Below are 12,778 nucleotides of genomic sequence, written 5' to 3' on the forward strand. Positions count from 1 at the left end.
GCATCGAAGGTGCGCGTATGGCCTTCGCCCGTGTCAAGATGCAGTGGGCGAAGATGAATGCCGTCATGGTCGCGACAGAGGGACCGCCCACGTGCAAGGAGCACCATGCGCCCGCGCGATATTTTAGCGATGTCCTGGAGGGATCCCGCATTGTGGCAGAGCTATGTACAAAAGACATTATTTTCGAATGAATACATTCATGTTGTCTCTGCCTTCTATGATGAAACAAAGTTGTTATGTAATATAATGTTTATTTATTTTTTTAAAGAAAATTTCCCCTCCTGTGCGGCCGTGTTTCATGAAATCTGAGAGTTGGCCAGTCATCGGCTTCTGCCCCCACATAGGTAGTACGGGGGTGTTCGGGATGTAATCTAAACACTCTTGATCCAATTGTTTGGTCCTTGAAGGAGGTGTTTAGCGCAACACACCAGGCAATCGGACTATGCAGCTTTAGCACTCTCACTTAGCCATACGAGTTTGACAATAAAAATATAGGCACAGCCCCTAGTATCCGAACTCGGGTGCTGTAGACACCTGATCGGGTAAGTACCGATCCCTCGCGTAATGCGGAAAAAATCTCTAAAGATTTGAGACCTCCGAAGTGCTGACCGGCTCTCGCCGCATCATGATAGTCAGTTTTTGGCTTTCTCTACTGAGGTGCTCATCCGGGTGAACCAGGGCACAATCGCAGTAGTTGTCCCTTTACTGCCCTAGCCGATATGACGGAACGTAAGGTAGCAAACACAGGAGCCGGGCAACCGAACTATTGACCAAAGACATGATTCGGAGCCAATGCATATAGTGCTAAATTCGGGGTGCCGAACTAAACTGTAAAAAAGTGTTCGGACTTTGTTGCCGTATTGCGGGGTGCTATGAAGCCCTTGGCAAATTGAAACATACCAAAGTGTACGGGTGCTATTTGATAAAGTTATAAAAAAGGAAGAAAGGGTAGTAAACTAGAGCCGCAGAATTTGGGCCGCAAACTGTTTCCATTATAATTTGATTAATACGTCAAAGCGCATTCGTACAAGTAATGCAATAAGCAACAGGCTATTTAACATGCCACAACCAAGGGAGAGCTGCGTATAGGTCCTGAAAATAGGTATAGTGGTCATTTTAAAGAGGCCACCTGAAATTCCCCTCTATGTCCATGCTTACTGTCGTCTTGGTGCATTTATCCTTGGAAAGGACCGGTGATCAGGCCATTAGAGAAGGCCTGTGGAAAAGAAACCTGAAAAGGGGGGAAAGGAAACAGTGAAAGTATGTGTGTCCTGGGGCGGTCGAGCCGTATTGTGGATCACAAGCTAGGTATGCCTCCGTCTATGCCCATGGTATTTTGAGTGCGTAGTTATGTACGCGCGGTACGAGTGCCGCCACTTGATCGGGACTGGGATGGAGGCCGAACTGCTAGAAGAGCTCTTGACGAGCCGAGCTGTCATGCGGCAGAATAGTCCGGACTCTCTTGATAGTGTCCGGGAGCCCGGCCGCCGAATTAAGGTTATGCTTGAAAAGGCCGCTCTGTACTTCTGCTGCTAAGGCAGCGGTGTGCTCTTCGGTACGGAGGGGGCGTTCCGTGTTTTCATTAACTGTTATGACGCCGTGTGGTCCGGGCATCTTGAGCTTGAGGTAAGCATAGTGCGGCACCGCATTGAATCTAGCAAATGTGGTTCGTCCGAGCAGTGCGTGATAGCCGCTGTGAAAGGGACGATATCGAAGATCTAATCCTCTCTTCAGAAGTTGTCCGGAGATCCAAAGACAACCTTTAGTGTGATTGAGCCTGTACAGCGAGCCTCTAGGCCTGGTTTGACTCCTTTAAAGGTAGTCTTTGTGGGCTTGATCTGTGATGGATTAATGCCCATTTCGCGCACTGTATCCTGATAGAGCAGGTTGAGGATGCTGCCACCGTCCATGACTCACGTCAGGTGGAACCCATCAATTATTGGGTCGAGGACCAGTGTGGCTGAACCGCTGTGGCGGATACTGGTCAGATGATCCCGACGATCAAAGGTGATCGGGCATGACGACCATGGATTAAATTTTGGGGCGACTGGCTCTATTGCATAGACGTCCCTGAGCGCGCGCTTGCGCTCCCTCTTGGGGATGTGGGTAGCGTATATCATGTTCACCGCTTTGACCTAAGGGGGAAACTTCTTCTGCCCCCCTGTGTTTGGCGGACGGGGCTCCTCGTCATCCTCCTCGCTTTGCGATCCCTTCTCCTTGTTTTCGGCATTTAACTTGCCGGCCTGTTTAAAAACCCAACAATCCCTGTTGGTTTGGTTGGCTGGTTTGTCTGGGGTGCCATGAATCTGGCACGGACGATTGAGTATGCGGTCCAAGCTGGATGGTTCCAGGTTATTTCTTTTATATGGCTTCTTCCGCTGACCGGACTTGGAGCCACTAAATCCGGCGTTGACTGTGGTGTCATCGGTGTTATCACCATTGCTTCGACGTTTGTGCCTGTTGCTCCAGAGCTTGCCGTTGCTGTTTTTGACCTCGGAGGTGCCCGCTTCGCTTGCCGTGTTTTTGCTACGGGCCAGCCAACTAGCTTCACCCGCACAAAAGTGGGTCATGAGTGCCGTGAGGGCTGCCATGGATTTCGGATTTTCTTGGCCGAGGTGGCGGGCGAGCCATTCGTCGCGGATGCTATGTTTAGAGGCTACTAGGGCTTCAGCATCCGGACAGTCGACGATCTGGTTCTTTTTGGTTAGGAACCTTGTCCAGAATTTCCTGGCCGACTCTCCGGGCTGTTGAACTATGCGACTTAAGTCATCGGCATCTGGTGGTCGGACATATGTACCCAGGAAGTTGTCGCGGAAGGCGTCTTCCAAATCCTCCCAGCTGCCAATAGAGTTTTCAGGCAGACTGTTTGACTAGTGCCGAGCTGGCCCTTTGAGTTTTAACGGGAGGTATTTGATGGCGTGGAGGCCATCTCCACGGGCCATGTGGATGTGGAGAAGAAAATCCTCGATCCACACTGTGGGATCAGTTGTTCCATCATATGATTCAATGTTCACGGGTTTAAACCCTTCTGGGAATTCATGCTCCATTACTTCGTCAGTGAAGCAAAGAGGGTGTGCGGCACCTCTATATCGGGCCACATCGCGACATAGCTCCGATGGAGTCCGTCTACGGTTTTCGGCCCGGGCGTGACTAGGCGTCGTCACGTGTTGGGCCACGTCCTCGTGATCCATAGATCGATCTGCTATGTCCTGCTCTATTGTCCAGGTCCTACCGAAGGTCGTATGTATAACCACGAGCTGTTTTATTTCTGCCTTTACGGTGAGGTGGGGCGGACTGGTGTTCAGCTTGAGTTGCCGCTTTATCCCGACCACGTGGTGGTCTGTCAGCCGCATTGTGCGATGATGGTATGGGCTCCGGCGCCTCATCATCGAACTGAGGAAGCAATTTGCGCTTCGGGTAACTTTTGGCTGGGCGCTTGAGGCCGTATTCTTCGGCTGCCAGGACATTAGTCCATCTATCGTTGAGCAGATCTTGGTCAGCTTGAAGCTGCTGCTGCTTCTTTTTCAGGCTCCTTGCAGTGGCTATTAGCAGGCGCTTAAAGAGCTCCTGCTCGAGAGGTTCCTCAGGCACAATAAAATCCTCGTTGCTGAGGCTCACCTCATCCTTGGAGGGTGGGAGATAAGTACTGTCCTCCGAGTCATCGTGTATGGCCTGTTCATCAAGGCTAACTTGCCCGTTTTCCCGTTCCTCCTGTTCGGAAGTTATCTCAACGGGTCTTCCTCATCTTCGGCATCGTTCGGAGTATTGTTTTCTCCCGTGCCGGTATTGCTGTCTTTTTCATGACGTGACTTAGAGCGGCGCCGCTGACGCCGGCGTTTTGGCTGTATCACAGGAGGTTCATCCTCAACTGGATCTTTTTTGTCATCGTCGTTAGTTCTTTTAGGTGTATCCACCATGTACACGTTGTAAGAAGAGGTGGCCGTCCAACGTCCGGTAAACGGCGGGTTTTGGCCCTGCTCCTCATCGGCATCGTTGTCCATACCGTCAATGTCTTCGGAGTCATAATCGAGCATGTCGATTAAATCTTCGACAGTGGCTATGAAGTGGGCGGTGGGTGGGAAGCGAAATTCTCCGTCATCAGCCTCCAGTTCAAACCGGATACAATTCGGCTGCGAGCCCTCCGCTAAGGATAGTGCTTTTAACGAGTTTAACACATCGCCCAAAGGAGAGTGCCGAAAAATGTCCGCGGAGCTGAATTCAACAATCGATGACTGATCGAGCTCGACGTACGTGGACGCACATGGTTCGGAACCTATAGCTGGAACGAGTCCGAGGCTCCGGTGACACAGATTCCACTCGAGGTTGGGTCTGTGTGCGGCTCTGACGCCGCTGGGACTGCGACATCCGTGGCGGGGTTGAGCTTCCCGTCTTCGGACGGCGCGATCTGCTCCGGATCTAGGGCCAGAGCAGTTACAGGTGCTATCTCCTGGGTGTGGGCCGATGACAGATTTAAGTCATGTTCATCGTAGTGATGGGGAGCGGCTGCCGTGGTCTCAAGTCCGTCGAAGATTCTCCGCGGATATCCGTGATGTAGTTCAAGCTCCCGAATCTGACATGATGGCCAGGGGCGTAGCTATCGATCTGCTCCAGATGGCTAAGCGAGCTGGCCCGCAGTGCGAAGCCGCCGAACACAAAGATCTGTCCGGGCAGGAAGACTTCTCCTTGGATAGCATTGTTGTGGATGATTGAAGGGGCCATCAAACCTCTTGAGGACGGCACAGCGGAACTCTCAATGAAAGCACCAATGACGGTGTCAAAACTGGCGGATCTCGGGTAGGGGTCCCGAACTGTGCGTCTAGGGTTGATGGTAACAGAAGACGGGGGACACAATGTTTACCCAGGTTCGGGCCCTCTCTATGGAGGTAGTACCCTACTTCCTGCTTGATTGATCTTGATGAATATGAGTATTACAAGAGTTGATCTACCACGAGATCGTAATGGCTAAAACCCTAGAAGTCTAGCCTGTCTAACTATTGTTATGATTGTTCTTCTTCGAACTAAATCCTCCGGTTTATATAGACATCGGTGGGGACTAGGGTTGTACAAAGTCGGTTATAGAGAAAGGAATCTTTATATTTGGTCGCCAAGCTTGCCTTCCACGCCAAGGAGAGTCCCATCCGGACACGGGTAGAGCCTTCGGTCTTGTATCTTCATAGCCCATTAGTCTGGCCATGTCCAACAGGCCGGACATCCGAGGACCCCTTAGTCCAGGACTCCCTCAGTCATCTTATAATGCTACCGCCGCACTAAGCAAAATAAGATGCATAAAGGATAAACATCACATGCGATCAATATAAGTGATATGATATGGCCATCATCATCTTGTGCCTTTGTTCTCCATCTCCAAAGCACCGTCATGATCACCATCGTCTCCGGTGCGACACCTTGATCTCCATCGTAGCATCGTTGTCGTCTCGCCAACTATTGTTTCTACGACTATCGCTACCGCTTAGTGATAAAGTAAAAACAATTACATGGCGATTGCATTGCATACAATAAAGCGACAACCATATGGCTCCTGCCAGTTGCTGACAACTCTGTTACAAAACATGATCATCTCATACAATAAAATATAGCATCATGTCTTGACTATATCACATCACAACATGCCTTTCTTACCTACGCCCTTTACTTTGTTGTTGCAAGTTTTACGTGGCTGCTACGGGCTTAGCAAGAACCGTTCTTACCTACGCATCAAAAACCACAATGATTTTTCGTCAAGTGTGATGTTTTAACCTTCAACAAGGACCGGGCGTAGCCACACTCGATTCAACTAAAGTTGGAGAAAGAGACACCCACTAGCCACCTGTGTGCGAAGCACATCGGTAGAACCAGTCGTCTCGCGTAAGCGTACGCGTAATGTTGGTCTGGGCCGCTTCATCCAACAATACCGCTGAATCAAAGTATGGCATGCTGGTAAGCAGTATGACTATTATCACCCAGAACTCTTTGTGTTCTACTCATGCATATAACTTCTATGCATAGACCTAGCTCCGATGCCACTGTTGGGGAACGCAGTAATTTAATTTTTTTACCTACGATCACGAAAGATCTATCTATGTGATGCATAGCAACGAGCCGGGAGAGTGTGTCCACGTACCCTCGTAGACCGAAAGCGGAAGTGTTTAGTAACGCGGTTGATGTAGTCGAACGTCTTCGCGATCCAACCGATCCAAGTACCGAACGTATGGCACCTCCGTGTTCAGCACACGTTCAGCTCGATGACGTCGCTCGAACTCTTGATCCAGTTGAGGCCGAGGGAGAGTTCCATCAGCACGACGACGTGGCGATGGTGATGATGAAGTTACCGGCGCAGGGCTTCGCCTAAGCACTACGACGATATGACCGAGGTGTGTAACTGTGGAGGGGGGCACCGCACACGGCTAAGACAAATCTTGTAGTGCCTTTGGGGTGCCCCTGCCCACGTATATAAAGGAGGATGGACGAGGAGGCCGGCCCTAGAAGGGGCGCACCAAGGGGGGGAGTTCTACTTGGACTCCTGGTCCAACTAGGATTCGCCCCCCCCCCCTTTCCTATTCCAACTAGGAGAAGGAAGGGAAGGAGGAAGAGGGGAGAAGGAAGGACGGGGGCGCCGCCCCCTCCTAGTCCAATTCGGACCAGCCCATGGGGGGGGCGCGCGGCCACCCCTTGAGGCCCTTCTCTCCTTTCCCGTATGGCCCATTAAGGCCCACTACTTCCCCCGGCAAATTCCTGTAACTCTCCGGTACTCCGAAAAATACCCGAATCACTCGGAACCTTTCCGATGTCCGAATATGGCCTTCCAATATATCGATCTTTATGTCTCGACAATTTCGACACTCCTCGTCATGTCCGTGATCTCATCCGGGACTCCAAACAACCTTCGGTCATCAAATCACATAAACTCATAATACAAATCGTCATCGAACGTTAAGCGTGCGGACCCTACGGTTTCGAGAACTATGTTGACATGACTGAGACACATCTCCCGTCAATAACCAATAGCGGAACCTGGATGCTCATATTGGCTCCTACATATTCTACGGAGATCTTTATCGGTCAAACCGCATAACAACATACGTTGTTCCCGTTGTCATCGGTATGTTACTTGCCCGAGATTCGATCGTCGGTATCCTCATACCTAGTTCAATCTCGTTACAGGCAAGTCTCTCTACTCGTTCCGTAATGCATCATCCCGCAACTAACTCATTAGTCACATTGCTTGCAAGGCTTATAGTGATGTGCATTACCGAGAGGGCCTAGAGATACCTCTCCGACATTCGGAGTGACAAATCCTAATCTCGATTATGCCAACTCAACAAACACCATCGGAGACACCTGTAGAGCATCTTTATAATCACCTAGTTACGTTGTGACGTTTGATAGCACACTAAGTGTTCCTCCGGTATTCGGGAGTTGCATAATCTCATAGTCATAGGAACATGTATAAGTCATGGAGAAAGCAATAACAATTAAATTGTAACGATCATAATGCTAAGCTAACGAATGAGTCTTGTCCATCACATTATTCTCCTAATGATGTGATCCCGTTCATCAAATGACAACACGTGTCTATGGTTAGGAAACATAACCATCTTTGATAAACGAGCTAGTCAAGTAGAGGCATACTAGGGACACTCTGTTTTTGTCTATGTATTCACACATGTACTAAGTGTCCGGTTAATACATTTCTAGCATGAATAATAAACATTTATTATGATATAGGGAAATAAATAATAACTTTATTTTTGCCTCTAGGGCATATTTCCTTCACAGAGTACGCCTCAGAATGTGATAGACTGTGCGGGGCAGGTACTCAAGGTCCTTGACAAAGAATTCCTTGGGATATTCAGCGTCATGGGGCAACACTACAAAAAAATACACTTCCGTGATGATACGTGTTTGTCACAGTAGGTCAAGTTTTCTGTCATGCATGTACATCCATGACGATTTTATGACAGAATCAAGATAGTCATACCTGTGCTGAGGTAGAAGTGTTCCATGACATTACCAAAATTATCATAACGGAAGTGTCCACTTCCATGACGATAAATCGCGCGTCATAGAAGTGCTTTCGTCAAGGGTAGTCCTGGCCATCTCAGGCCCGGCCCTGTCGGCCCACCCAGGCCTGGCCCTGAAATCCAGGGCCTAGGCCCGATGGGCTTGCCCACGGGCTGGGCTTGGGCCTGAGTTTTGAGCCCACCAGCAGGGCCTGGACGGGCTTGGGCTTTGCATATTGGCATTTTAAGGAAGAGGCCCGGCCCACGGCCCTAAGCCCTAAGGGATTTTCAGGGCTTTTTACCAGATGGGTCGGGCTTGGGCTTGAAAAGTAGGCCCGATAGTAGGGCCTGGGCCTCAGCTTTTTGCCCTGGGCTTTTTCAGGCCCGGCCCGGCCCATGGCCAGATATAGTCAAGGGTGACCGACACCTGGCATCCACCGTAACGGGACGCCGTTAAGCTATCGGGTCCGGTTTTTGATCCGATAACCCGTTAACAGCCCAGAGCAATGGGGATTTTCCACGTGTAAAATACTCATTGGCCGGAGGAAACACGTGTTTTCTCACCGTTGGGACAGATGTCATCCACTCATTGGACAGGAGGCGCCTATGATATGTGGGCACATGGCACGGCCCAACAGAGGCCCATTTTGGTGAAAAGGCCGGCCCAGCTAAAGGCCCACCATGTTTTTTCAGACACTAGTGGGCTGGCCCGTTAACAGCCTACCATGTTTTGGGCCAAATTGTGGCCCATACCAGATCAGGCCCATTCACAGCCTGCCGTGTTTTGGGCCAAAATACGGCCCATATTGGATCAGGCCCGTTAACAGGCCACTGTTCTTTTGGGCCCATTTTAAGACAGGTCTGTATTTCAGCCTGTTAAATGCCCGTTTACCAGTTCGGCCCGATAATGGTTTCGGCCTGTTAGCGGCCTGTGGTGTATCTGGGACGTTGTCGGCCCGGTTTAACTTTAGGCTATTTAACGGCCCATGCAGACACTCGGCTATTTCTTGTCTGAAGTAACTTTAGGCCTCTTAACGGCCCGTAGTCTTCGTGGATAAATTTCAGCCCAACTGGCCTACCGGCATGTTAATGGCTCGTGTAACAGTTGGGCCTAATTACAGCCTGCATTGAATACGGCATGCTTACAGCCCATCTGATAATGGCCCGTGACACTTTTAGGCCTATGGCCCGCGTAGATACCGGCCTGCTTAAAGCCCATAATTTTATTAGGCCAAACGGGCCCGAGATATATTTTGGCATGTTAACTGCTCGTCCTATTTGGGCCAAACATGGGCCTTAGGCAATTACGGCCTGTATTGGCCCGTGAATTTTTTGGCTCAACGCTAGCCCAATCTAGGTTTTAGCCTGTTAAAAGCCCATTGTATTCTCTGCCACAGCTGGCCAGAACTTTACTCGGCCTGTTAAAGGCGGAAAACAACCATAAGGTTTAGACCTGCTAATGGCCCAAGATGATTATAGGCCCACGTTTTGGCCCATATGAGTAACTGGCCGGCCTGAAGACCGACAACACTGAGATCCACTGAACCTTCCGGCCTAAATTACAGCATACCGACCAAGAATAAACCTGGACTATACAACAAAGAAATTACAGCATATTACATCCCCTCGGCATCAAAGTTCGCCGCCAATGATAATAAAGGGCAACCAGACAGCAGATTACATAAACTGGGCAGGTCGCCACCAGTGGAAGATAACAGGCGGACAAAATAATAGACAGAACCGACAGCACCTCAATACAGTTCAAGAAAGGTTAGCCCGGCCCAGGAGCTGCAGCGCAAGCAGCTTAGCAACCTGATGAGCCTGCGCTTCTTTGGCGCTCATATCCACCAACTTAAGCTGCATAGCATCAATAAATATCCTATACCTATGGTTAATCTTGCATAGAGATTGGAGTTGCAGTCAGATTTGAGCAGAAGCATGTATTTCCGCTTGAATTTCAGACTGAAGAACTCGAACAGATTCAGGCGGCGACTTCATCGAGCTTGTGTCACTGAGTAAGTTTGACACTACATCAAGATGTGACTTCGTGGTTGTATCCCTACCCTCAATATGTGTTGCCTTCTCCTCTGGAATATGTGTTAGAGGGACAAACAATGGGTTCGTCCCACTATCATTATGGCAGTTCTTCCTAGCAGCAGTGTTGTCACCCTGAAAGAGAAACAAGTAGGTAGATAACAGGTTTTGCACGTATAAGCATCAGTGCTGTCAATTCATCTCATTTCTTTGTTAGAGACACGGTTTAAAATAGCATTAACATAATATGCATTTTTCATAGTTAAGACGGCAGGAAATGGCATTGTGCAGGAGCGCCCAGCTTCACCAGACCAATGGATTACAGATCAAGAACACAAGCATAGATGTAGTTCTAAACAACGTATAAGCATGAATGGTGAGTGTACTATCAATTTATACCATTTCAGATTGGTAAATAAAGAGACAAGATTTAAATAACATTAGTATAATATGGCATTGTTCATAGTTGAGACATACCAGGATATGACATTGTACTGTTGTTGGTAGTCTCACCACACCACTGGATTACAGATCAAGAACACAAGCATACACATAGTGCTAAAGAAGATAACTTGCTATGTTTAGTTTAATTTACATGGTACGAATAAGGAACTAGATTGTACAACTAAACACTGAAATTGAGAAGGATAAACTTATGTTTATGTACTTCTCCTTTATAAACTTTGAACAAGCAATTTGATGCAGACGACAAAAATAAACAACATTTGCACTCATAGCTATCCAAATATAAACAACAAAGTTTGAAGGCTCGAGGAGAACAAACTTACATTAGTAGTGAAGACAGGCTCTATAAAGGCCTTGTCCATATTGATGGGGGGGCAATTCAAGAAGTTTACCTCACACTCTTCTTCAAGAGTATTGCCTTTCTTCTACATTTTGTTAAGAGTAAATATAGATGTGAAAATATAGGAACAAATGGCGATTATTTAACTTAAGATGCAGAGTACAAATGTAAATATAGCATACAGGCAAAAGGCACTCACAAGAGCAATGCGGAGCTAAACTTCTTCAGTAACATTGGTTTTATTCAATATTTTGGCATGACTAAATGTAGATTTGATGTGTAGAAAAATGGAGGACAAGGGAAAATAAGCTGCAAAGTGTACATGAAGAACTAGCTGACAAATATAAGGACAACAGATACTTACAAGAACAATGCAGAACTAAATTTCTTCATGGGCATTGGGTTTATTCTACATTAATTTAAGCATTAGTATAGATCTGATAATTTGGAGCGAACAGTGGATAAGCAAGCTATAATGCACAATGATGTCACATAATCCACCAGGTATGAATGTAAGGACATCGATAGGACAATAGGTACTCACAAGAGCAAAGCAGCGACCAACATAGTTGCGATATCCTAGGTTTTGCGGCGCTGGTTCTATCGCCAATATACGCCGGGTGCTATGTGATTTCTTCGGTAGCACCACCTTTTTCAAGGACTTTGCTTGTACTCCTTCAGGTTCTGCAATCACCCTCTTCCTTTTGGATGTCTGAAACAGAAGAACAACATTTCAATGGAAAACATGGTATGACGACAAATGTAATAGGTGCTGATAATGGATGGGCATGGCATCTTCACATATATCATGAGTAAACTAAGCAGATGGCAGTGCAACGAAGCAAAGAAATGTAGGACACCTTATGCAAGATATGTGCAACCAATAAAACCTTGCCAAATTAGAACAGGCACCTTATTGGGTGAACAGGATAGGCCATCTACCTTTGACTCCTTGAGCTCAGAATAGTCATTAGGATCATATTCTGAATACGAATCAATAGGTCAGGAGCATGTGGGTTTCATTGCATCCACAATGGACCTTAATTCCTTGATGCCAAGTTTGTTACCCATTGAACTGTTCCGCAATATTCTTCTGATGTGCGCATTCTTATATTCATTGTGATCACGTACAATATCGGTAAAGCATGAAAACACAAATAGTAGTGAGATTATCTTTGTAATGCAGAGGATATTGCAATATAATAGAGGCTCCCTGTAAACCCTTGTGTGCTATCACTGGATTGTGATGAGAGAGCCCATGAATGTTGTAATATGGTGAGTAGATTAATATAATCTGGCACGACTACACAAAAAAATAGGCTCCCTGTTGGGGGCCCCAGATGCAAGGATAGTTGGCAGATGATAGGTTCATAATATACTGTATAGAAACTTTATTGCCAAACCATGATAACGAGAGCGCAGAGCCAGTAGGCAGATCGTAGTGTAGATAATAGGGGTACACCATAACCACCATAAATAAATCGGGAAAGCAGAACTGGCTGGAAAACATAGGGTTTTGCCACTACTAATTTGCAGCCTATCGATCACCTACAGGCCAGCTCTATTCATCTGAATGCGCACAGCTGTTACTATCAGTTTAGTCTATCAAAGACCGCGCGGCTCCCACCATTTCCGGGGTATTATGGCAGACTAACTCGAAGTGCGAAATCATTTAGCAGAACCGTCCCAATAGAGGTGTCGACTGCAGATGTCCCTGCTCCCCTTCCTGAGAAGGAACGTCTGTGCTTCCCATACAGAACACCGCATGGGCCGCCGGCCGAACCACCGGCACCCACCGCCTGTGTTCCGCCGCCACCCCCACCCCCACCCCTGCCCCCACCCGCGTTGAGTTTTCTTTGTTCGGCGAGGCCCCACCATCGCCCCCACAACCACCGTCCCCACCCGAGCCCCTTCCTTCGCACCGGCAAACTCCGACGAG

This window comes from Aegilops tauschii, chromosome 3, assembly GCF_002575655.3.
Source record: "Aegilops tauschii subsp. strangulata cultivar AL8/78 chromosome 3, Aet v6.0, whole genome shotgun sequence".
NCBI lineage: Eukaryota > Viridiplantae > Streptophyta > Magnoliopsida > Poales > Poaceae > Aegilops > Aegilops tauschii.